Source organism: Alligator mississippiensis, chromosome 3, assembly GCF_030867095.1.
Source record: "Alligator mississippiensis isolate rAllMis1 chromosome 3, rAllMis1, whole genome shotgun sequence".
NCBI lineage: Eukaryota > Metazoa > Chordata > Crocodylia > Alligatoridae > Alligator > Alligator mississippiensis.
The window spans coordinates 240051437-240077042 of record NC_081826.1 but is presented as its reverse complement, the minus strand read 5'-3'; the positions used below and the strand labels follow the sequence as shown (position 1 = coordinate 240077042).

The window sequence follows — 25606 nt, the reverse complement described above, 5'->3', positions numbered from 1 at the left end:
GGCCCTGCCCCAATGGCCCAGCCTGGCCTGGCCTGGCCCAGCCCTGCCATCTACCCACCTTGCCTGGAGCTGGGACTGCGGGCCAGGCTGGCCTCAGACAATTTCACATCTTCCACAGCCCCAGCCTGAGCCACAGCCAGCTGGAAAGGGCCCTGCCTCCACGGCCCAGCCCAGCCCCTCAGCACCTACACTGAGCAATGCCTGTGGCCCTGCCTGGCTCAGTCCTGCAGCCCCAGCCCCAGGCAAGGCAGATGGATGGCAGGGCTGAGCCACAGGGGCAGGGCCCTTCCCAGCCAGCTAAGACTCAGGCTGGGGCCATGGGAGCTGTGTGCCCAGATTGGGCAGGGCTGTCCTCCTCCCCACCTACCATGGGGCCGGGGGAAAAAGCCACAGGAAGTCCTTGATGGCTTTTTTTCCCCAGCAGTGCAGAGCCCCACTGGCAAGCAAGCTCTCTGCTCTTTAGATTCTAGTTCTTATACCAGAGAGTCTGGCCAGGGCTCAGGCAGGGGCTGAACTAGACCCTAGAGGACCTCTTGAGATCCTTGCCAGCCCCACTTCACTGTGATTTCCCCCTCCCTTCCCCCCCACATCTTCACCCGAGGCATGGGGCCAGGATCTGGCCGTGCCCCCACTCTCACTGCTTGAGCAGCAAGTTGGGGTAAAGCCAGGCAGACTCCAGCTGGAGTCCCCCATGGTGGGGGCGGAATTAAACCCCGGTTCCCTTCAAGTTACTGGTACTTGGCCACATGCCCCACTTCTGCCACTGGATGTGAGGGGTAATCCACAGCAGGGTTTCCCACCCCTGTTCTCAGCCAGCCGGAGCATTGATAGCACTCCAGCTAGGGAGGAGAAGAGTGCAGCCAACCCTGCTCTGCTGGAGCAGACAGCACAGCCCAGCCCAGCCCAGCCCAGGGCTTCAAAGCATCCTGGGATGCTGGGGGACTGTGAGTTAACTTAAACTAGGAAGAGGTCTTGGATAGAAGTTCCGTAACTAATTTAGGTCAAACTGGTTTAAGTCTAATACTATCTATCTTCAACCGGGTTTATCTTAAACCAGTTTCAGCCATTTTGAAAGGAGTTTATGTGCACTGATTTTGTTGTTACAGATTTAAACAAATTTCTGATCACTTAAACCAGTTTATGTGTAGCTTCTGTCCCTAGCCACAATACATATCAGGCAAATAAGCTTCCACAAAAGTATCTTATCTGCAAGTATTCTCCCTCCAACTGACTCACCTTCAAAGTAAACGTGATAGCATAATCACTATGATAGCATTTTCACTGCTTGACCTGGATCAGTTAAAAAGTAATTGATTTCTCTGATGAGCCATGGTATTATATAAATTACCATTCTGTTTAAAGTTTATGCGACTCAATCAAAGCATAGTATGAAACTTAAAAAATTTAATTAAGTTTCAATGCAGTACTAGACATCTAGGTAGTCAGATGCCAGGCTCACTCACTTCAGAAAATGTTGCATCAAGCAGTATCTGATTTTGAAGTGATGTTAACTATTATAAAGAAATCTAAAATAACCAAGGTTTTCAAAGCTGGAGATAAGTCTTAAATAGTAAATTATTTTTAAATCTATTATATAATGTTTGTCTACCCCAAGTACGTGGTTAATTCAAAGAAAGTGTAATCAACCTGAAGTGATTCTACAAGTAATGATGGTAAGTAAAGACAATTAAGGCCTACCTTGGATGAGCCCATGAAAATGATTTATTACAGGGCTGTCCAACTGGAGGGCTCTGAAGGGTTACCTTGTGGCCCCTGGCTCATGGCCCAGGTGCTGCTGCCATCAGTGGAGGCTCCAGACTATCCCCTCCCTTCTATACCTTCTGCTTCCTGCCCCCAGCCCTGGGAGTGGAGCTGGGGAAGCCCATAGTTAGGGGGATCAGGGGGACTTTTGCATGGCATGCAAGTGTCAGCACAGTGCATCAGGAGCACCACACAGCATAGCAAAGGGTACTGGCATGGTGCAATGGGAGGGGGACACCTAGGTGGTGCAGTGCAGCAAGGCATGCAGACCACTCAGAAACTGGACAACCCTGATTTATTAAACAGGCAAGTCGGCATCTAATTGGGGTATTTAGCTGCAAATGAAATCTAGAGCTTTACAATGAGGGAATTGTTGCATTTCTTCTTTCCTAAATCGGAATATAGGACCAAGATCAGGCTTCTCATTTTCTTTTGGACTAGCAAGTGGCTGCCTATCTATCTGTTTTCCTTTCAAAATTGTGAGTCATGCTCTCTTTCTTCAGTTGGTCCCCTTTCCAAGCAACCCATGTAACAAAGAAAGACAATCAAGCCATACAATTGCATTTTGTTCTTTCACAGCAATGCTTACCTAGTGTCAGGTTAACATTGAAAACACGTTTTGCTTTAAACAGAACACTGATTCTGTTATATCATCTCTGCCTTTAGCTTAAATCCCTCTATTTTAACTTCTACCCCAATATCACATTTACATGTAAAATGTCAGACCTTCGCCAATGCCACCAGACAGTAAGATAGCTATTAGTATTGTCAAATGTTCACAAGAACAAAAAAGGCCAACCAAGGATGCTTTAGGAACTTAAAATCAGGTTTTCAAAGGTGTATCAATACTGCAAAAATCATCCTACTTGATTATCAATCTTTGCTCAGAAGAAGCCGCCAAGATGAAATTTCAGGTAGTAAAGCAGATCACATCAAGATGCATTTTATACATGCTGTCCTACAAAGAAAACAAAAAGTAGGAAATTACATAGTTATGCTTATGTAGACAAATAAAATTTCTAATTTTCTATTGAGTAAGGATATAAATGCGAGAACAATACCACACTGAATCCACAGCAGAACGTTTACATAAAAATCAAGTGTTGATGAGATACTTCTCTTTATGCAGCGATTTAAAACTTTTAATATTTATTGTCTCTTACCATATAGTGCAAGCGTGGGCAATTATTTGGGCCCACAGGTGACTAAGGCAGTTTTCAGGAGCTGCCATGGGCTGGTCAGTGCAACCCCCCCTCTCCACCCTCCACCCCTGTGTGAAACAGCTTGGAGCCCACACGCCCTGACTCCTCCCCACCATCAGCACCCAACAGCAGCTGAGCACACAGCCCTAGCCTTGGTCCACCCTGCACCCGCTCTGGACTTGCCCCAGCCAGAACAGACCAGCCAGGACCCATGTGTACAACCCTGACCCTGGCCCACCCTGCACCTGCTCTGGACCCCCCCACCCATGCTGAGCAGTAGTGGCAGCTGGGCAGAAGCTGCTGCCAGGTGTGAAGGAAAAGCAATTTCACTGCTGATAGGTCCTTCTTGCTGCAGCCACCCAGAGCCCACTCCTGGGCTGCCCTGTGGCTCATCTCTGCTGCCGTCATCACCACCACCAGAACCACTTTCGGGCCACCCAACAGAGCAGCAATGACAGTAGAGAGGAGCCTCACGGCAGCCCAGGCATGGGCTGCAGGCAACCACAGTAAGAAGGGCCCAGCAGCAGCAGCAGCGAGGGGGAGGGAGACTGTTTTCCCCTGCTCCCAGCAGCAGCTTCTGCCCAACTGCTGCCAGTGCTCAGCATGGGCAGGCAATCCAGAGCAGGAGTAGGGCAAGCCAGGATTGGGACTGTGTGCATATGTCCCAGTTGGTCTGCTCTGGCCGAGGCAAGTCCAGAGTAGGTGCAGGGTGGGCCAAGGTCAGAGCCGGGACTGCGTGTGCTGGTCCCAGCTAGTCTCGATGGGGCTGGGGCCAGTGGTGGTGGCGGCAGCAACCACTGCAGCTTGAGCTGCCTATAACTGGAATCCAGCCATGGAGCCACCCCAGCTCCTCTGTGTGCCTTGGGCCAGCATGATGCGCCACAGGCCAGATGGTGCCTAGGCCAGGAGGGACCAAGTCCCCTTGTGAGCCAGATCTGCCCTGCAGGACATTTTGCCCACCCTTGTTATAGTGGCATTCAACCTCTTCCAAACAAAAATACCTGGATATCACAGCTGACATTTCTGCCCTTTATTTCTTCTCCTTCACCACGCTTTCAATCTTCTCTGCCTCTTACTTCCTCCTTTACAGCAGCTGCCAATTCTCCATACTGAGCCCTCCCATTTCTCCTACTCTATCTGTTAAAATGGTCAGCAATGAAGTAACTAATGCTGAAATGTAAAGTGCTTTCAATCGCCTCAGGAGTTAACACACCCAGAGAGTGGACAGAAAGGGATATTACTGTTTCAAGCTAGCTGTTTGCAGGGAGACATTCTTTTCAATTCTAGGTTTGCCTTCATAAGGTGGTGTTTGAAACCATGGATACATTTTCTATTTTCTTATTTTTAAACAGAAGACTACAGTTAGAAAAAACTAAATATACCATTTTGGTCCCATAAGCAGCCACAGTTTATTTGTGTGCCCCTCCAGCAGCTTAAACAAGACCACTTCATGCTTCCATTTCAGACTACTGGACCAAATTCTTCAGACTATGCACCATCCCTACGAAGAGAAACAACATTGAAATCATTGGCTTGAGCTATATCTCATTCTCACTGCCATGGAAGACCATCCACTGGAACGAACTCAGTTCCTTATTCTCTTGATAGTTCACTAATTGAACATCTAATTCTTGTGTGTAATTAAGAAAAGCAAATATTTTCTACTTCTCAATCACCCCATATGATGCTTTGCAGCTATTTTAGGGAGTCCTCAGTATTCCAAGAAAGAGTTCCTACTGTTTTGGCTATTTGATACAATTTCATGGTTTAAATACAGTGGTCCCCAATGTATATCCTGCCACAATCTACATTCAGTGTGCCAAGAGGATTTTCTTTTTAAATGACTAAGATCAACTTGAGTCTGCATGACAAGACTTAACTCAGTAATGCTGCAAACTCACCTCATTCCCTAAGGGACATTAAGGGCATCACTAATCCAGGTAGAACATGAAGGCATGATTTTGAAGGCCATGAAACTTCATGATTAAACATATACCAAAACCTGCCTAAAAACAGCAGCACTCCATCCACAGGGCAAAGAGTCAAATGAACTATATTAACTTTGAGTACCCATTATCTTCAGGATAACCAAGCACCAAGCATTCCAAAAATATTATCCCATTTCACTAGGAATGCTGTATATATTTAAAACACTCTCCCACCACCTGTTTGTATTTCCAATGTTTAGTACTACTTGATGAGTAAATATACTAGATGGAGTAGTAGTCTCAACCAAAGACTTCTGAATCTAAATCATGCCCTTCTTGGTTTGTGAAGCAAACAACTAGTGTCACTATTAATCAAAATAGCCACTCATCATTCCTTTCCTCCTTTAAAACACCCAATAGTTTGTTCAAATCTGAAGAAACTCACTTTTGCTAAATCAGCTCAAATCAATTACTGCCCAGGTATCAAACCACCAATTCTTCTGCAAGCTTAATGAGAAGCTACCCAAAGGCTCATCTAATTGCAACTAATATTTTAGATCTTGTACTCAGAGTTCAGGCCAAGAGACAGAACCGCAACCACTGTGGCAGCACTGACAGATAACCTCCTTTTGTCCATGGCTAGAGATCAGGCATTTTTTTTTAATCTTCCTGGATAGCTCTATGGTACACAATACTGTTGGTCTTGAGAAACTACAGTCTCACTAGAAGGGTGGCTAAGATCTGAATAAAATGTCATAAAATATTTTAAGTCTTTCCTAGACTTTACATCCAAGAAGGATCAATTAATAAGATCTTTTTCATCATCCATATGCAGCCATTATGGCTGCTTACAAACAACACCTCCCCCCCCCCCCAGCACTTTACTTTAAACTCTACACACCGAGCCCAGTGCATGCCCAGGAGAGGTACTGCATTAGTTTGACCCGGCTCACACAATGTCTGTGTAGACTGAGAACTTCAGTAGGGCTTTTTCAGTGCTTTTTAAAAATCTAATAGCCGATTGACTCAGCTCTAGACAAAAGCACCGAAAAGCCCTGCTGAAGTGCACGATCTATACAGACACTGCTGAGCCAGGAAACCAACACACTGCCTCTTCCAATGAAGTGTGGGATTTTTTTTTTCCACATCTGTCAGAAGCCAGAACAATTAGTCAAATAAAATGGATGCAAGTACAAACAACATGCAGATGACATCACTCTACCAGACCACTTTCTCCAAGACGGCTTGATATTTGGATGAGATCAGTTCATGGATGAGAAACGGCTGGTTGAAGCCAAACCTGAGTTCAACAACACCAGTGGGCAGAGGAAAACAGTCACAGCCATGGTACAGACTCCTTTTGTAAATGTGTACTTTTTACTATATATCAATTCAGTCTAAGGGCCTTGTAATAGTATGCTGTGCCACACAAATATTGATCAGTGTTAATGCTAGCTTGAGTTTGGAGCAGTCACACTTCAGGCCAGTAGGGGCCTGGAAGACTGAAAGTTAAGTATCCATCCCCCCCACCCCCAATTCCAGGCTCCCCTGCTGCCCCCCACCCCTGGGGTTCCCTACCTCCCCCCATACCAAGTCTCCCCCTCCTGCTTACTTGTGGCTCCCTCTGCTGTCTGCCCTAGGGGAGCAGGCAGAGGAAGGTTATAACCTGCCTGCCTGCCTCTCACTCCCACTGCTGCAGGGTTGCTGCTCTTCTCCAGGCTGAGCCTGCCCCAGAGAACAGCAGTGGTGACGACAGCAGCTAGGCAGGCAGGTTAGCCCTTCTTTGCCTGCTCCCTTGGGACAAACAGCACAGGCAGCCACAAGTCAGAGGGGGGAGATGGGGTGCTGGGAAGGGTGGGGGGGGTGTTTACACTAAGATGTAGCCTAGAGTCATTACACCTTAGTGTAACATAAGCTGGGTAACATGGATCAAAATCATTCTGTCCTGGAGTGTCATAACTTTGAGCCGTATGACGAGTGCTTAAAACTAGTTTCAGGTGTTAATGTGTGGACAATTCAGTTCTTAAGAGCTTCAGAAGCTGCCCAAAATTACTGTGCAACCAGACACTTAGAGCACCGAAACTTCAGATTTCTCATGGATACCATATTAAAAAGAAATGAGAAGTACCATACTGGTTCAGACCAGTGGTACACCTACCACAGTATCCCATTGACTGTGATAGGGGTGGATACTATACAGGGAGAGCACTGAACTGGATCTCTCTAAAATAGTCTATCCCCTATTCAGTACCTAGAGACCTCCAGAATTTGTGCCAGAAGTGTACGGCATGGCAGCTTCTTTAATTTGGAGTTCCAAGATGTGGGTACACCATGGATTTGTATAACAGCAAGATGATGTTTTTTGCTTTATTTTCAATTCCCTTCTCAATGATGGCCAACATTCTATCAGCTTTTTTTGGTCACTGCTACATGCTGAGCTGATGTTTTTAGGTTACTCCCTACAATGACTCCAAGGTCTCTGTCCCCAAGTTGGAAGAGCTAGTTCAGAACCCAGCACTGTGTACATATAGTTGAGGTTATTTATTTTTCCCCAGCTGCATTACCTTGCATTTGTCGATGCCAAAATTTGCCATTTTTTGCCCACTCACTTAGCTTGGAGAGATCTTTCTGCATGCCCTCTCCATCAGCTTTAGGACCCGACTACCTGGAATAATTTGGTATCATCTGCAAACTTGGAGATTTCACTGTGCACCCCCATTTCCAAGTCATTGATGAAAATAGTGAACAAAACAGGGCCCAAAACAGATCCCCGAAACCCCTTGCTTTTAACTTCCCTCCATCCCGAAAAGTGATCGTTTAGCCCTACTTTTTGCTTCCTATTTTTTAACTAGCTGTCAATCCACAAAAGAACCTTTCCTTCAATCCCGTGACAGAGTTTTCTCAAAAGTCTTTGGTGTGAAACTTTATCTAATCCTTTTTTTTTTTAAAGTCCAAATGTATCAACTGGATCCCCATTGTCCACATGCTTGTTAACACAAGAGAAGCGAGAAGCAGGATTTCCTGTTACAAAATAGGATTTCCCAGATCAAATCTGTCTGTGTAACAGCTGATTTTAATTTTTATTATAGGTTCTACCAACTTGCCCGGTATGGAAGTGATTCTCACTGGTATGTAGTTCCCCAGATATCCTCAAAAAGGGCTCCAGAAGTTGTGTTATGTTGACAACCTGCCAGTCCTCTGGCACAGAGGACGCTGCCAGCAGTTCTGTAATTTTACTTTTGAGTTCCTTCAGAACTCTTGGGTGAATGCCACCCAGTTCTGGTGACTTAGTTTTAGTTTATCCATTTGTTCTAAAAAATGTTATGTTGTCACTTCAACATGGTCCAACTCCCCAGACCCATCTACTAGAAAGGATTAAATCTGGCATAGGAAATACATCAGGTCTCGCATAGCAACATTCTTAAGCAATACTATCATTTCTGGTTGGTTAGAATCTCCATCCCATGCAGGTAAGGTATGACCTAACCTCTGTCATTAATAGGTTGGTCACTTCTCAGCTGGATAATAGTAACAGCCAATTCAAGGGCCTGAAGTTTACACTACTTAAAGAAGTGTTCTTCCTTACTACAGGCTATGGTAAATACATCAGACCTATCTGTCACTCTCTATACAGACTTCCCAACATATTCTGGAATCAAGTTTTAGGTCTTGTCCTTCTCTTCAAAGTACTCTCCAAAATCAGGGTAGATTAAAAGAAGGATTTCCCTGACTGCAGTCCTACGAACATGGAGTGAACTGTATCCCAGAATTAAAGACCGTCACAATACCATATTCTGCTCCAAATTCAAGGCACATTGCCTTGTCTAACACACACACACACACACACACACACACACACAAAACAAAAACAACCCTCTACCAAGGGGGGGGGGGGGGGGGGAAAAGATATCCACATTCCACTGATTCTCCCTAGGAAGAGGATGAGAAATCCAATACTATGTGCTGTTAACTTAACCTGCTACAAGGTATTCAAATATACCATCCTGTTACTGTACTAAAAACCTGTATAAGCTTCTTTTCTTATATAAGTTTGTTCCATCTCATGATTGTCATTTCATATATCCAATTAGTTCATTTAACTGAATTTTCTAGTTTGTTTTCTATACACATTTACAACAATTACTGCCAGTAACAGACAGTAGCATGTCTTTGATGTAACATCAGTAGGGCTAGGGACAGAAGTTGTACATAAACCGGTTTAAATTATCAGAAATTGGTTTAAACCTGTAACAGAACAAAAGGTCAGTGCACATAAACCGGTTTCAAAATGACTGAAACTGGTTTAGGATAAATCGGGTTGAATGTAGTTTCAGGCTAAATTGATTTGGGTCAAACCAGTTTCTGACATTTTCCCAGATCCCTTCCTGGTTCAAGCTGAGTCAGTCTCCCAGCATGCTTTCCAGCCCTGGGATGGGCTGTCTGCTCCAGCAGAGAAGGCCTTGAGATGGGGCAGGGAAGCAGGGGGAGGGGTAAGGCAGGGACTGCCCCTTCTACAAGGCAAACCCCAGTTGGGGTCTGAAGTCAGGGAGCAGGGTTAAAAACAAATTTCCCTTCCTTCCCCCCCCCGCTAAAAAAACAAAACAAACAAAAACAAACTTAGTGCTGGCTGTGAACTGCGGCCTACAAATCCTAGAGGCACCCAGAAGCAGGAAGAGGAAGTGATGAGCAACCTTGTAGACTCCTGCTGCTGTGATTCTTGACTGCAAATCCCAGAGACTTCAGGGGCAGCAGGAAGAGGAAGCAAACAGCCCATGCTGGCTACATGCCACAGAGCTGTGCTCTAACACTCCCAGCTTCTGGTGGGAACCACTGCAGGTATGCGGCTACATTTTCTGAATCACTGAATCAAAAGTTAATGCATGTCCAGTTATTTCTCAGTTTAATCTCTGCTGCTTAGACTAACCTGCAAAGACTGAATCAATTCAACCTCAGGCTTTTTGACTGTTTGAACTTAGTTTAGATGACTTTCTGGATCCCCTGCTACACATTACCCATATTAAGCAATTAACTGGTTAACTATGCAATACATTTAGACCAGCTACATGCACAAAGTATTATCACATAAAAATGACTACTCAACTACAAAGCATCAACCAGTTATAAAGCATGGGCTTGAAAATGTACAACAGCTGTACAGCAGCTGGTTGCTATCAAGTTTTAGTCTGAACATGTAGCAAGGCACTGTCACATACACCTATCCCAATATCATATGTAAAAGGTGATTAGGCAGATTAAAACCAAGAATCAGTACTGCCTGTGCACCTGGGCATACCACAAAGCACCTTAACAGTTATATACACAAGGCACTATGGAGAACAAAGTTTGGTTCTACCTTAAACATTTAAATGTATATAAATGTACATGTTTAAACAAATACATGGACTCGCAGACAATAACTTGTCTCCAAATATATTTATTAACAGAAGTCAGCTTGCCTAGATGTTTATAGAAATATAAATTGAAATTGATGCAACATATGTCCAATTTAAGACTTGTATTTGTTAACAAGTTTGCTAACTATTTGCCCAGCAGAAAACTTCATCTTTATTCCCTTGTGTAGCCTCTACCTGCGAGTTCCGTCTTAACTGACAGTGTAAGCAGTTACTGATTCCAACTTTGTTTTTAAACAAGCACCATCCATTACTAGGATCTTATTATATTATGCCTTCCTTAAGACCTTCTTTCTATTTTTTTACAATGACTATTTACAAACATCTACAAATTACATTTGCAGTGAACTAGCTTGAGATGGAATTAAAAAAAAAAAAAAAAAAAATGCTTTCCCTTTGTAAATTCCTCACAGGAACTCTTCCTGTATAAGAGTCTTTCAAATCATCCTCATAACTCCCATCCCTCTCAGGTAAACGTGATAGAGAAAAAGAATAGGCATTTACTGTAAGTTCCTAGATATGAGACAACTGAAAAATAATCACAGCTGCTGAGCCACCTTGAATTCTCCATATCCACAGGCGAAGGAAGTCTCTTAGGTTTCTCTATATAGTACACTAGTGGCGTATATAGATACCTGAGCTGGCTCTGGTACTAAGAGCAGTACTGGAGCTCTATACCTAGGCTGATTGGCTGTGTTAAAAGCAGGGGATATTAACCTGTGTGGACTGCTGTGCTAAAATAACTATACTAATTCCAGTACCTGAGTTAGCTCAGTTATCTGCATTTAGTACCGCATTATACCATACAGATTTACACTTAGAAATAGTATCTTGAAGTAGTTGCCGATTTGAAGTATTGATACAAGCAGGCCTATCTACTAGCTTCTGGCTACTACTATAGGAAGTTAATGTGTCAAGAACCAAAGGACAGAATCACAGAAGTTAAGACATAGAGGACAGAATGATACCAAAAGCATGTTAAAGCCTCAGGTAATTGGGAGCCTTCCTTCGGTTCCCAAAAGGAATTTAATGTACAAAAGCAGCAGCTAATGAGCAGTTTTGCAAGGCTGAAAGATGTCCCACCTCCCCAAATGTCATGAAAAACTGTAGTAAGGATATAATATAAAACTCTAGTTGGTTTCATAACTCAAAGCATAAGTATTCATAAACACCGGAGGCATTAACAAAGCAGCCGGGTACCCAGCTGCAACTTCCATTGCTGCAGTGCCACTGGCATAACTGTGTGGTAGCAGCTGCAGCTGGTATTTTTCTGCTCCCCCCACTCCAACTCAGAACCTGGAGCAAATGCCCCTTTCTCTCTGCCCTACTTACATGACTAATTAATACCTTAAAAATGTCCATCATCATCTGTGTCATTTATTATGTAAAAGCAATCCTCAAAGTGGAGTGGTGAAATCACCCTGAAAGTGCAACTATAGTGTAAAGAGTGCCTTATTAGTACCATAAAATTCATTTTTTGCATCTAAAGAATACTGTACTGAAATTTAAAGCTTTTTTGTGAAAGAGGGAAAAATATATTTACAACATTGTAAGAGAAAGGGAACACCAATTGATAGAAGGGAAAAAAAAAGCAGTTAAGCTTTTGGGTTTGTTTGTTTGTTTTAAACCATGCTCTCATTAACATTTTGGCAATTTTAATGTGGGTTAAGCAACTGACCACTCAACTCATACAATCATTTGCAAACAAACATCTGAAAAATTGTATGTCTGGTAACCATATATAAATAGGACAAAAAATACCTGCTTCACTAATTGTACTCTGAATTAATTTATATGGGGCATAAGGAACATATACTTGCATATAAACTATTGCTGACTTGTTCACAATAAAAAAAGATTGTTGTAAGAAGAGCCCAATCCAAATTATGTATTTTTCAGTTTATGGCAAATCTATCTAGTCCACAGAGTAGCTATAAATTTCTATAGTGCCTCACCAGATCCAACATGCTTGGAACTTTTAAGTAGAAGAAAATTTTGACTTTCAAATTTAGCAGCTATTTTATAGCTGTCCAAACAAACAGCTAAATACAAATTCACATAGGACAGCCGGTTCTCATTAAGCCTTGGAGGTTTTCAAGACCTGGCTAGACAAAGCTTTGGCTGGGATGATCTAGTTGGGGATGGTCCTGCTTTGAGCAGGGGGCTGAACTAGATGACCTCCTGAGGTCCCTTCCAACCCTAACTTTCTATGATTTTATATACACAACAGTGGAAACCTATTTTCTCTCCTTTGCTTTTGTGTCAACGTAGCAAGAATTGCAGTGTAAATATCTTAACTCAGATACATGGAATCATCGTAATATAATTTCATAAACATATATGGATTACAATAGGTCACTTTTGGTAAATGCTAGGTCTGTGCGAAGCTTTGGTCCTCGATTCAATTCTGCAGAGATATGGCCCAATTTGGTGGCCGAATCTCTGAAACCGAACCAACTCAGAGGACCCTTTAATCTCTCTAAATCAAAATCAGAACCCTCCAAATCGATTCAGAGAGATTCGAAAAGATTTAGCAATTCAGAGACACAGCTTTAAATGTTTTTTTCCTACACACCTCTAGGTAGCATGTGGCTCGTAAATGCTGCAGTGCTGGGGCACGTGGAGTGTCCCACAGAGGCATGAGGGGCTCCCCAGCGCATGCAGCAGCAGACCCAGAAGTGGACAAAAAGCACTTCCAGGTACACCAGGGAGTGCACAGGGCCCTCCGTGCTCCTCTGTCTTGGTAACTGGTGCACCCCCTGGGTCTGGGGGGAAGCACCCAGGGTCCCCACGTGGTCTATTGCCGAGTCAGGGAGGAAGTGGGGGGGACCTCCCAGCAGATCTGGAAGCAGACTGCAAGTACTTCTGGTCAACTTCTGAGCACTTCCCATGCTCCTGTGGGACACTCCATCTGGCCCAGCACTGCAATGTTCAGAAGCCATGCTAGTACCTCAAGGTATGTAGAAAAAAAACATTTAAAGCTGTGTCTATGTCCAAATCGGCATCGAATCTTCATATTCAGATTCAGCTGAATTGCATCGGGGACAGTGATCTGAATCAACTAATTGAATCACTGTCCCTGATTCAAGCTAAATCTGAATCAAATAGGACCCGCTTTGCCCACCCCTAGTAAATGTCCAGATTTATGTATGCTAAAATACAGCACTTGCAGTACAGCAGTTGTAGTGTTGAGTTCATGTGATAATACCATAAAGTTTTCTAGTAGCCACGTGTAAAAATAGCAGTAAGACGAACAATGGATACATGTATAAACTTAATAACATCACAAAGAAGTTTACAGATGTACAGTCTAGTTAATTTAGCTGTGCTTTGGGGAAGAACACCCAAGAAATGGCTATGGCATATACTTATCCCAGTCTGCATACAGCTTTTGATACATGCTACAGACTTCAAATTTACTTATTGTTCTTGTAGTGTTGTTGTAGCCATAATATTGCAAGATATATGCAAGAAGCAAGATGAGTTTGGTAACTTTTGTTGGACCAACTAAGTAGCTGGGACAGATGTCAGCCAGGCTTTTGGGTACAAGATACCCTGCTTTAGGTATAGGAAAGGAACAGTTACAGACCTAAGCCAAATAAAAGTAATCATTTAATTTGGTAATTCCAAGATTGTTTTAACTTGGTAATCAGTTATACCAGCAGCTAAAGACCCCATCAATTATTGTGATGGTTGAAATACGGCTAGTTGAGATCCAACGCTGAAAGTTTGCTGTCTGAAGTCCGAAGAAAAGTGAAACATACTGAAAAAGACTAAGATGCTGCTATTCTCTCAAGTTTTAAAGAAGGTGATGCACGCTGCATGCTATGGCCACACTGAATATATCTTTTTTCAGTCGAAGGGGAATCTATTTGTGTATGTACTAAGTTTAAATATAAAATTCCAATCTACTATTTACAAGTGTATAATCACAGCAAAGTGAGAACACCTGTATGAGGACCACCAGTACTTCAACAAAACATTATGCTGATATGCAGGAAAGACGCATAGCAGAACAACCAATAACTTGGCCTGAATCACAGATTTAATGTCCTAATGTCATAGAAATCCATTCAGAAGCAAAAAGAGATTTGTTTTGTGTAGCTTTAACAATTAAGGATTATATGCTATTACATATCCACAAGGACAGGCTCCTGGTTTCCTTCCAGAATAATTAAAAGTAATGTCAGAATGTCAATTTCATTACGGATACAGATTAAGTAAAAATTCTGAAGGACGTATCAGTTCCACCAGGAGAGCACCACACTGGACTAGACTAGACATGGCAATAAAAAGGAGTTCATGGTCAAGCTGCTGGATTTGGCTTGGGAAACAATCGCTGCCTAAAACGTTCAACAAGAAAGATAAGAAAACACAGAAGGATCACTTTTCATTATCATATCCTTCCTGGTTTAAGTTAAACCAGAGACCCCCAGCATCCTGGCATGCTCTCTGGGCTGGGCGGGGCTCTCTACTCCAGCCCAGCCAGGCTGGCCCCACCCCTCCCCTCCCCAGCCAGAAGAACAGGCAGGGGTTTAATTCCCCCCTCTCTATCCCACCGGCAGGGACCGGAGCCAGGTTTGCTGGGTGCTCTCCCCTCGCTGCTGCAACAGTGGAGCACCATGGCCCCTGAGGCAGAAGGGGGCAGGGAGAAGACTTAGCCTCCCTTCTGGTAGCTGAGTTTACCCACCCTCAGCGCTATGCTCCCTGACCCACACAGGGGCCCTGTCTGGCCATGCCCCTTCCCTGACACTGCCACAGGAAGAAACAGGGCCCTTGTTGGGGGCAGCAGCCTGTCATGATGTGGGGGAGCTCAAGCCCCTTCCCGGTGGGGGCACTGTGCTACAGAGCCAGCAGAGCTGCAGCAACACCGGGGCCTGGAGTGGGCCCTGCAAGCCCCATGCAGCAATTCTACGCTCTGCAGAAGCTCTGCTAGCTCCACAGAGCAACCCCTGCTGGGAGTGGGTTCATGGTCTGGGAAGCCATGACAGGCTGCTGCCCATCACAATTATTCACTGGTCACCACTCCACCTGCTGGGTTGGGGCGCCCCCCACCACTCAGTCTGTGCTTGGGGCAAGCCTCCTCCCAGCAAGAGAGGGCTTATTCAGCCACTAGCCCTGAGCACAGACAAAGTGGCAGCTACAGCTGGGCTGGTGAGCAGTGAGTGACCGCTCCCAGATCCACTTTCCAGCAGGGGCTGTTCTGCAGGGCCAGCAGTGCAGCAGAGGGCTTGCAAGGCTCTGGCCCACTCCAGACCCCAGTGCTGCCACATGCAACCCACAGCAGCGTTGCCAACCCCACAGCACAGCACCCCCACTAGGAAGGGGCTCGCGCTCCCCCACATTATGACAAAGGGTGAAGGCACGGCCAGATGCCAGCCGACAGGGGTCTTTGTGGTGGGTGGGGCAGGGACAGGTGTTATTCTTCCTCCCTCCGTAAGTGCCCTATTCTGGGGCAGGGAGCATAGCAGCAACAGTGGGCAGACCCAGCTGCCAGTGGGGGTAGATGGGAGACTAACTCTCCTCCCTGCCCCACTCTGCCTCAGGGGCTGTGGTGCACCACTGCTGCAGCAGCAAGGGGGGAGCACTCAGTAGATCCAGCTCTGGTCCCTGCCAGTAGGACAGAGTTGGGACTTAAACCCTTCTCTGGTCAGTTCAGCCCAGACCGGCCACGCCCCCCACCCCAGCACAGCTTCCTTGCAGCCAAGGGTACACTCTAGCACCTCCTGGCCCGAGCAACTGCAGGTATATGCCTGCACTGCATCAGTCCAAAGAAAATATTTGTCCCATTACAAACCAGTTCAGCCTAGACAGGTTAAACTAACCTACAAAGGTTGAATCAATTCAGGCTCTGGCTTTTTGAATGTCTGTCCCTAGCCATGGAGAACAAAAATGGACTCAATGCCTTATTTAAAGGAAAGAAATAGTAAATGAAATACAAAAAAAACTACATAAAAATTATATTAAGATTGTGTGACACCAACCAACAAAAGCTATGAAATTTAATCTGACATTCAGTCCTTAAATCAAGAAATCATGCCTCTTTTAAAAAGCAACAATGCAAGTTAATGACAAGTTGTCAGCCTTAACTTTGAATTGCCTGAAGTTTGTCAGCTGGTGTTTGTGTCACAACCTTAAATTTATTTAAATGTAGTTTTTAGTATCTATTATTTAAAAAGGTCTACTTTACGACAGCAAAAAGCTTTGATGGTGTAAACCTCAAAGTATGCGGCATTGCTGGTATGCCATTTCATTAGAAGTAGTGCATAAAACATATGCTGTTGACAAATCTAATTCATTAAAAGGTGAGATGGATGCACTTTAAAACAACTGGCTGGCATCATTATCTGAGGTTCCTTTTATAAATTATTCCTCTTTTCCTTTTTTGACTGAACTTGTCACTGTTCCCTTTTCAGAGTGTGACTGTTATAGCTTAAAATTCAATACTTTCAACATGTTTAGACAAGTCATGAGTTAAATAAAGTAGCTTATTTGGTAAAAATAAAAAAAAAAGTAAGCAGAAATATTTACACTAATTATTTCACTGATATTAACTGAAGAGAAATAAAATTAGTTAGCAACATATAGCAGTTTCAGCTTTATTCAAAACAAAATCAAAACGTATGGATAGAAGATGGAATTTTAAAAAACCAAGACAGAGCCATTGTGGCAGCCCTTCTGCACTGAACTGTGGTCTGGAAGAAAGGGGAGACTGGACAAATCAAAGTTGACAGCTGGCTGACATACTTTTAAAAGAAAAAGTGGCTAAATTGTATTGCTCAGAGTTTTTAAACTGAAGAATAAACTTGGCACAAGAACAAATGGGTATAAACTGCACATGAATATATTTAACCTGAAAATTAGAAGACTCTGACATCAGAGCAGTGAGTTTCTGGAACAGTTGTTCAGTAGAAGTAGTGGGGGCAAGACGTGACCAGCTAGCTTTAGGACAGAGTTTGATCACTTTATGAAAAGAATTATGTAATGTGGCTACCTGTGATAGCATAAAAATGGACTCTAGTCCCCCTGTACACATGCAGGTACAGGCATGATAGGATCTAATGAGCGATCCACACAACTGCACCTCCAACCATGCTGCAACTACATGGCAAGAGACATAATTGTGGAATTACACATTAGACCCCAATGCACATTACTGCCAGTGCAGGGGGGGCCCTGGATGAGCATGGTGCACCTCTGTGGCTGGGAGCCCACCCCTGATGGGGCTCTAGCCGCAGGGAAGACACTGCTACCCGTGCAAATTGAAGCTTGATAGCAACCAGCTCTAAAGTTAGTACACATTTTCAAGGTCTAACTTTATATCTAGTTGGAGCTTTTTATGGCATGACAGCTGTTTTGCATGTGTAGTTGGCCTTAATGTGACTGTGCAATTAACCAGATAATTGTGCAATACCTGTAAAGTATAGAGGGGGCCTTAATGATGCAGAAGGTTACTTCCAGCCTTATGTTGTTTAAAAGCCGACACAACACTGAAGATTATAACTTTTTCAAAGCAGGCAACAGGAGCTGACAAAGTACACTTCAGAAGAAGTTTCACATATAGCTACTGTTCTTTGATTAGAATGAAGTATATCTAATTAACAGAAAATATTCTTCTTTGCATAATAGACAAGGTTGGCTTTAAAAAACAAAACAAAACAAACTTTACAAACCACAAAAAGGATCTTTCAGGAAAGGACTCGCTGTTCAAGCTCTATAAAAGAAACTACCAGTAAATAGGTGGTGCTGTATGCACTGGGGGAAAAAAAAGTTACGGAGTCAGTCACATAAAATGAATAAATCACATTTCTGTATGCTATACATGATCATTTTAATGGGGTGGTTACATTGGTGCTCATCTGTCTGAGAAAAAGAAATTAAACAAGAGGGGTGGGTTTTGCTCCATTATGTATACATGCTAGTTCTTGACTAAATGTCAAGTGTCCTGGCTAATTCCATAATCTCTTTTCCTTATTATGCTTTGGATGAGGCCAGAAGGTTAAAAGAACTAATTCTCAGGATTTATAAAAGCTTTATGTTCACATTAAACCAATGGTTCTTAGAAAAAGGGGCCACAGTCCATGCTGCGACATAGGTGAGCCACAAGGGAAGATCAAAGGAGGTTCGGGTGGGGAAGGCAGCTGCGGCAGACAATCCCCTCTTGTGCACTAGTTCCAGTGTAAGAAAGCGGAGTGCTGCCTTAGTGTAAAACCATGCCTGAGCTAATTAGGTGCAGCAAATTCAGCTCTGCTGCTAACCATACTGGAGTTGCATCCCAGAGCTGACTGGTGCCAGGAAAGGGTTTTGTTTGGTTTCCAGGGGAGGGTGAGATAGCTAGAAATGGGGCATGTAATCTCCAAACTAAGAACCAATGTTTTAAGCATAAACTCTTGAAATGGATGGGGGAAGGTTGTTTCATAGATAGATTCATAGATGCTAGGGTCGGAAGGGACCTCAATAGATCGAGTCCGACCCCCTGCATAGGCAGGAAAGAGTGCTGGGTTCAGATGACCCCAGCTAGATGCCTATCTAACCTCCTCTTGAAGACCCCCAAGGTAGGGGAGAGCACCACCTACCTTGGGAGCCCATTCCAGACTTTGGCCACTCGAACTGTGAAGAAGTTCTTCCTAATGTCTAGTCTAAATCTGCTCTCTGCTAGCTTATGGCCATTATTTCTTGTAACCCCCGGGGGCACCTTGGTGAATAAAACCTCACCAATTCCCTTCTGTGCCCCCATGATGAACTTATAGGCAGCCACAAGGTCGCCTCTCAACCTTCTCTTGCGGAGGCTGAAGAGGTCCAGGTGCCCCAGTCTCTCCTCATAGGGCTTGGCCTGCAAGCCCTTAACCATATGAGTGGCCCTTCTCTGGACCCTCTCCAGGTTATCCACATCCCTCTTGAAGTGTGGCGCCCAGAATTGCACGCAGTACTCCAACTGCGGTCTGACCAGCGCCCGATAGAGGGGAAGTATCACCTCCTTGGATCTGTTTATCGTGCATCTGCTGATGCACGATAAAGTGCCATTAGCTTTTCTGATGGCTTTCGTCACACTGACGACTCATGTTCATCTTGGAGTCCACTAGGACTCCAAGATCCCTTTCCACTTCCGTGCCACCCAGCAGGTCATTTCCTAGGCATTTCCCCCTAGTGAAAGAAAAAAAAAAAAAGTGAAATTCAACTAGTAGAACTCTTTATACTGTTCACCACAGGAAAAAAGCACAGCACAGGTAAGATTAACTAGGCCACAAGTTTATTAAGTAACACAGCTGAGATCTACTTTTTCCAGTGTGGGTCACTCTTCCTTTGTAATCCAAAGCATCTTATGGTGATCTGCCATTTCTCCTCCCCTTCCACCTAGTCCTTTAGCAATTATAGCTAAAGTCCAATTTCACCCTTTACACTGCTCCCCAGGCATTGGGCCATGACTGAACTGTAATTCTTTCAAATGCTAACAAGCTGGCCACATTGCACTGATTTCCAACATGATGGGGGTGGGGAATAATTCCTCAATATAGTAGAAGCTTGACCAAGGTTTCAACCACATTTCCCCCAGAGCAATGCAATCCCAAAACACAGCCAAGGAATAACTCGTAGTGGGGAAATGCACACTCTCTACAACCATGTCCCTCTTTCCTTCACTCAAGCAAACATGTTATTTCACTAATGGCACCACATAAGATGGTACTGGTGGGAAGACTTCAGGCATGGGGTTAGACCAGGTGACTTCAAGGTCCCTTCCAGCTCTACTTTTCTATGACTGAACCTATGGATCAGGATTCACATTTAGATGTACTGAGACAACCATACTATTAAGGACTACTTAATAATAAATATAGCCATTTTCCACTGTATACATCATTACTTTAGTGTTCAGGCATTGTTTTTTTCTTTTCATTTGCTACAGTACAACCATTGATATGATCACAGTTACAGAGTTATATTAAACTCATCTACCAACATTAGTTGCAGTTGCTCAGGGAAGGCTACTGCACATAATATGAAGAGGAAAAAAAAAAAAAAAAGTGTGGGGGGGGTGTTAAATGTAAATATAACCATAAGAATTTTGTCAATTAAACATCTCAAAAAGATGGAAGATTAATTTAAGCAATGCGAGACATTGATGACCAGCTCAGAAAGGAGATACTGCTTAATGGGGCAATATTAAGAGGCAGAGAAGGAAACAGGCCAATATAGTCAGGACTGATAACCATTGGTTTAGATCAAAGTGAAACAACAGAAACACAACTGAAAAAAGTCAGATAGCAAAGGATGACAGCCATAGCAAGCATGGACAAAAAAAGCTTGAAATTGACTTGAAGAGGGACCTAGTAGATATTCAAAATTTGTCTAAACTTGAAAATATTTATCAGCTGCTGAAAACTGGTATTAGAAACAGATGCACCCAAAGTAGTGCTAAAACTGATTTTTACTATAAGTGGATACAAAACCAAACCTTACTATGCCCCATTTTCAAAACTATGGTTGAAGATGGTACAACGTATTATTCTGATCTACCTCTATTCGTGATTAAACCATTTTTAGCACTGGTTCAGAAGTTCCCATGGACTGCAAATATTGTCTGTAGTGGGTTGCTTGTATTGTATGACTCCAGAACAAGGGATGTCAGAGGAGATCAAGCCAATGTGAGAGAAGAATTTTGGCAAGTTTTTATATGAACTGACAGAAGATTATGTAAGCTCAGAACAGCCACATAGGATGAGATTATAGTAAGAAGACTAAAAGATGATTAGGACCAGACCAGAGTTTGTAGTGGAAGAAAAAAAAAAAAAAAGCCAAGAGAAAGTCCTTTAAGTCCAGGAAGAAGAAGCTTCAGGATTTTAATACAGTTAACTGAAAAACTACAATTAATAAATTTAAAAAACCAAGAAGTTATCAAAATTCTTGATTATCCGTTATATTGTTTACATGCACAAAGGTGTGAAAGATACTCTTATGCATGTATATGAAAAAATTGGCACGTTAAAAATTCTGTGCATTTCCAATTTTTTTGCCCCCTTCCCCCACCACAGTTAATATATGATAATTAAAGATAGGTGTAGCTTTCTTGTTTATGTTTTGGGATCACCAACCACTGCCCCATAAGACAGTGAAAATTAAAGTGCATATGTAAAGTCCATTTTGTGAGAATTTTAAGTATTGTTAACAACATAGCTGAAAGATACTTGTTTTTTTTTTTTAAATACACTTACATACCAAAAAACCTAGTTATGTGAGTTTGCAAAATAAAACCCTTAAAAAAGTTAGAAAATGCCAGAGTAAATGTTTCCAAGACAACCTTAATTCAATTCCAACATACACATGCACTGAGACATTTTTGTTACATAACAGCATACTGGTTATTCCTCAAAACCCAGCCTCATTCAATGCATAAAATAGAAACGCTAAGGTTAGTAGCTAAATATGCACATTAAATGGTTAAAAAGAAGTATTGAAATCTCATTACTTATTTAATACACAGCATCCAAAACTGTATGGAATTCTAAATACTTTATATTGTTGCATTAAACAGGTACCTTTTCTCCAAAACCCAGGTGGGGGAAAATGGAGTATACATAAGCAAGAAACAAACCAAGTATTTGGGGGCAGAGGAGGTGGCAGTGTTAATTGCCATGGCTGTGGGAGCCACAGTAGTTAATGCTGCCATTGCTCTCCTGCCATCAAATTTCCAAACTTGTGATTAGTTCCCCAGCAGGGTCAGACCAGTATGCATGGTCAGTCCATTGCCACATCTGGCATGCAGCCCTAGACCCATTATGCAGGGTCAGTCTACAGCCAGATCCGGTTCACAGGGCTAAAACCAGCACTCAGCCCCGGACTTGGCACACAGGTCTAACAACAGGCTCAGGAACAGGCTCAGCTCCCTAGCTGCTGCTACTCAGTTACTTACAAGGCCAGATCTTTTTTTTCCTATGTGGTGCCTTTCAACAAAGGGTGCACATTATGTTTTGGGGCATGTGATAAGTGAGAAAAATATGGTAATTCCTTGTCCTTTTTCACTAAACTATTCACAAACATTACAACACCTGCCATTGAAAGGTAGTATTGCCATACCTCTTTGACATGCGTGGAAATAAGGAAGAGAAGGAAGAGAAAAATTAAGGTGGTCTAATATCCATTAAGTCAGGCTACCAGATTTGGAATGCATATTGCCAATTTTTTTTCAGCATGCTTCAATTATAGCACTTTCTATAAGTGGAATCATCACAACACACTTCAAGGGGTTGCCCAATTTAAGTTATTAAAGCAAAATTTCAGATCAAGATCACTCTGCTTCTTCCTCCAGAAGGTAGAGAAGTAAACAGCATTGTTAATTAAGACATTTATGCTTCTCACATACATTTGTTCTGCTTTCAAGAGGCAGGCTCCTTAGTTTTAATGCAGAATAACCCAAAAGGGAAGAGGGGGGTGGACCTACATGTAACACAAGACACTTTCAAGCTTTTTTGAAAGAGTGACAAGTTGCTTTCAGTATACCAAGCACAACCCCAAAGCGACAGAGACAGCTGCATGAACCCAAGTGCTGTAGGAGGTAGAGTGCCATGACAGAGAAGATGGGACAGAAAGGATTAGGGGAGTACTAGGATATAATATCCTCATGGAAACCCATAGCCATCCAACTCTTCTTTGTTGAGACCAGGAGCCTTGCTGAATATGACAGCTTCTGGTGACGACCCTGGCATCTTCCCTTATAATGATGACCAAGAAATGGTTAGAAGGTGCTATATAAGCACCAGTTCTCTTCGTACCATTGTTCTTCCTAAGCTCTAACACTTGCATCTTCCTTCTGTCCTCCTCTCTTTTCACACACAATCAGAGAATCATAGAAAATTAGGGTTGGAAGGAACCTCAGGAGGTCATCTAGTCCAATCCTCTGCTCAAAGCAGGGCCATTCACAACTATATTATCCCATCCAAGGCTTTGGCTAGCTACGTCTTAAAAAGTCTCCAAGGATGGAAATTCCATCAACTCTGAGTAACCTGTTCCTGTGCTTTCCTATCCTCATGAGAAAGTTATTTCTATATCTAACCTCAACTTCCCTTGCTGCAACCCAATACTTCTGCTCCTTGTTCTATCATCTGCCACCACTGAGAACAGTCTAGCTCCATCCTCTTTGTAACCCCACTTCAGGTAGTTGAAGGCTGCTATTAAATCCCCTGTGTTCTCTTCTCCAGACTAAATAAGCCCAGTTCCCTCAGTCTCTCCTCATAAGTGACATGCCCCAGCCCCCAAACCATTCATGCTGCCCTCTGCTGGACTCTCTCCAATTTGTTCACATCCTTTCTATGGTGGGGAGCCCAAAACTAGACACAGTACTCCAGGTGCAGTGGCCTCACCATTGCCAAAACAGAGGGGAAGAACCACTTCCTTCAATCTGTTGGCATACTGGGCTGCATTAGTTGCCATTAGCCTTCTTCACAAGGGCACACTGCTGGCTCATATTCAGCTTATTGTCCACTGTAACCCCCAGGTCCTTTTCTGCAGAGCTGCTGCCCAGCCAGTCAGCCCCCAGGCTGTACCGGTGCACAGGATTGTTCCATCCCAAGTGGAAGACTTTGCACTTGTCTTCACTGAAATCTCAGGAGATTCCTTTTGGTCCAATTCTCCATTTTGTCAAGCTCTCTCAGAATGCTAGCTCTACCCTCCAGTGCATCCATTACTCTCCCCCACTCCCATTTGGTGTCATCTGCAAACTTGCTGAGGGTGCACTTCATCCCATTTTCCAAGTCATGGATGAAGATACGTAACACAACTGGCTGCTGGACTGACTCCTGGGGCATTCCACATTTGGTACCAGCTTCCAACTAGACAAAGCCATTACTACCTTTTGAATCTGATGTTCCAGGCATTTTTTATTTACTTTACAGTCAATTCATCCAACCTATATTTCCTTATCTTGCTTGCAAGAATGTTGTGGAAGACTGTATCAGAAACCTTGCTGATGTCCACTGTTCTCCCTACATCCACAGAGCCAGTCACCTCATCATAGAAGGCAATCAGGTTAGTCAGGCATGACTTGCCCTTATCAAATCCATGCTGACTGCTCCCAATTACTTTCTTCTTCTCCTCCAAGTGTTTAGAGATGAATTCCTTGAGGACCTGCTCCATGATTTTCCAGAGACTGGGGTGAGGCAAATTGATCTGCAGTTCCCTGGATCTTCCTCCTTCCTTTTCTTAAAAAGTAGGTGTTATGTTTGCCCTTTTCCAATCTTCTGGGACCTTTCCCAACCCCCCACAAGTTTTCAAAGATGGTAACTATTAGCTCTACAATCACATCTACCAAATCCCTCAGCACCCTTGGGTGCATCACATCCAGTACCATGGATCTGTATACATCCAGCTTTCCAAAATAATACCTAACCTGTTCTTTCGCCACTGTTGGCTGCTTACCACATCCCCAAACTGCTTCCAGATGCAGCAGTCTAGGAGCTGACCTTTCCAGTGAAGACTGAAGTGAAAAAGGCATTGAGTACTTCAGCCTTTTCTCCATCACCTGTCACTAGGTTGCTTTCCCCGTTCAGTAAGGGACCCACTTTCCCCAATTTCCCCTTACATACATTATACACAAGTTGTGTTGCAGCTGTTGATGGAGCAATGAGAAATCAAGATGAGTAATTTACATTTTCTCTTGAATAAAATACTGCATTTGAAGGCCTGTTTAACCAAGCATCTGGGCAATTACACTGTTTCCACACTCTCCTCCCCAAATACACAAGAAACATGTACAAAAGGAACAAATTACAGCAAGTTAACAGGGGAAAGAGACTAATTCAGCTGATCCAATGCAACTGTGTGTCCACAATTACCCTGTGGCAAGCAAAACCTGAACTGAAACTACTTAGTTCCATTCCGTAATACTGCAAATACACCAGGGCAGGTAAGTTCCCACCCCTCTTAACATGCTCTTTCCATCCCTCCTTAAGTCACAGTATCATAGTACCTAGGGTCAGAAGGGACCTAAACAGATCATCAGGTCTGACACCCTGCCCCAGGCAGGAACGGGTGCCAGGATCATATCACCCCAGCCAAATATCTGTCCAGCCTCCTCTTGAAGACTCCCAAGGTAGGAGAGAGCACCACCTCACTTGGGAGTCCATTTGAGAGCTTGGCAGCCCTAACTGTAAAGTAATGTCTCCCAAGGTCCAGCCTGAACCTTCTAACACTTTGTGGCCATTATTCCTAGTAACCCTGGGTGGTACCTGGGGGAACAGAGCTGCCCCCAATTCCCACTGGTCCGCCCTAGTGAGTTTATAGACAGCCACCAGATCCCCTCTCAGCCTTCTCT

General features: G+C 43.5%; 1 protein-coding gene across 14 annotated transcripts in view; it reads right to left on the bottom strand.

The window, feature by feature from the left end:
• KIAA0825 (KIAA0825 ortholog) overlaps positions 1-25606 on the bottom strand; it is a 426905-nt gene that overhangs the window by 398261 nt on the left and 3038 nt on the right. For 3 of the 14 annotated variants that reach the window (XM_059725029.1, XM_059725028.1, XM_059725032.1), the window contains 2 exons: positions 4346-4464; positions 2628-2719 (listed from right to left, as the gene is read on the bottom strand). The exons of 9 other annotated variants lie outside the window; for them this stretch is intronic. The gene's annotated coding sequence lies outside the window, so the exon portion shown is untranslated. The remainder of the gene's footprint in view (positions 1-2627; positions 2720-4345; positions 4465-25606) is intronic. 2 more of the 14 variants (XM_059725030.1, XM_059725031.1) reach the window with 1 other exon arrangement.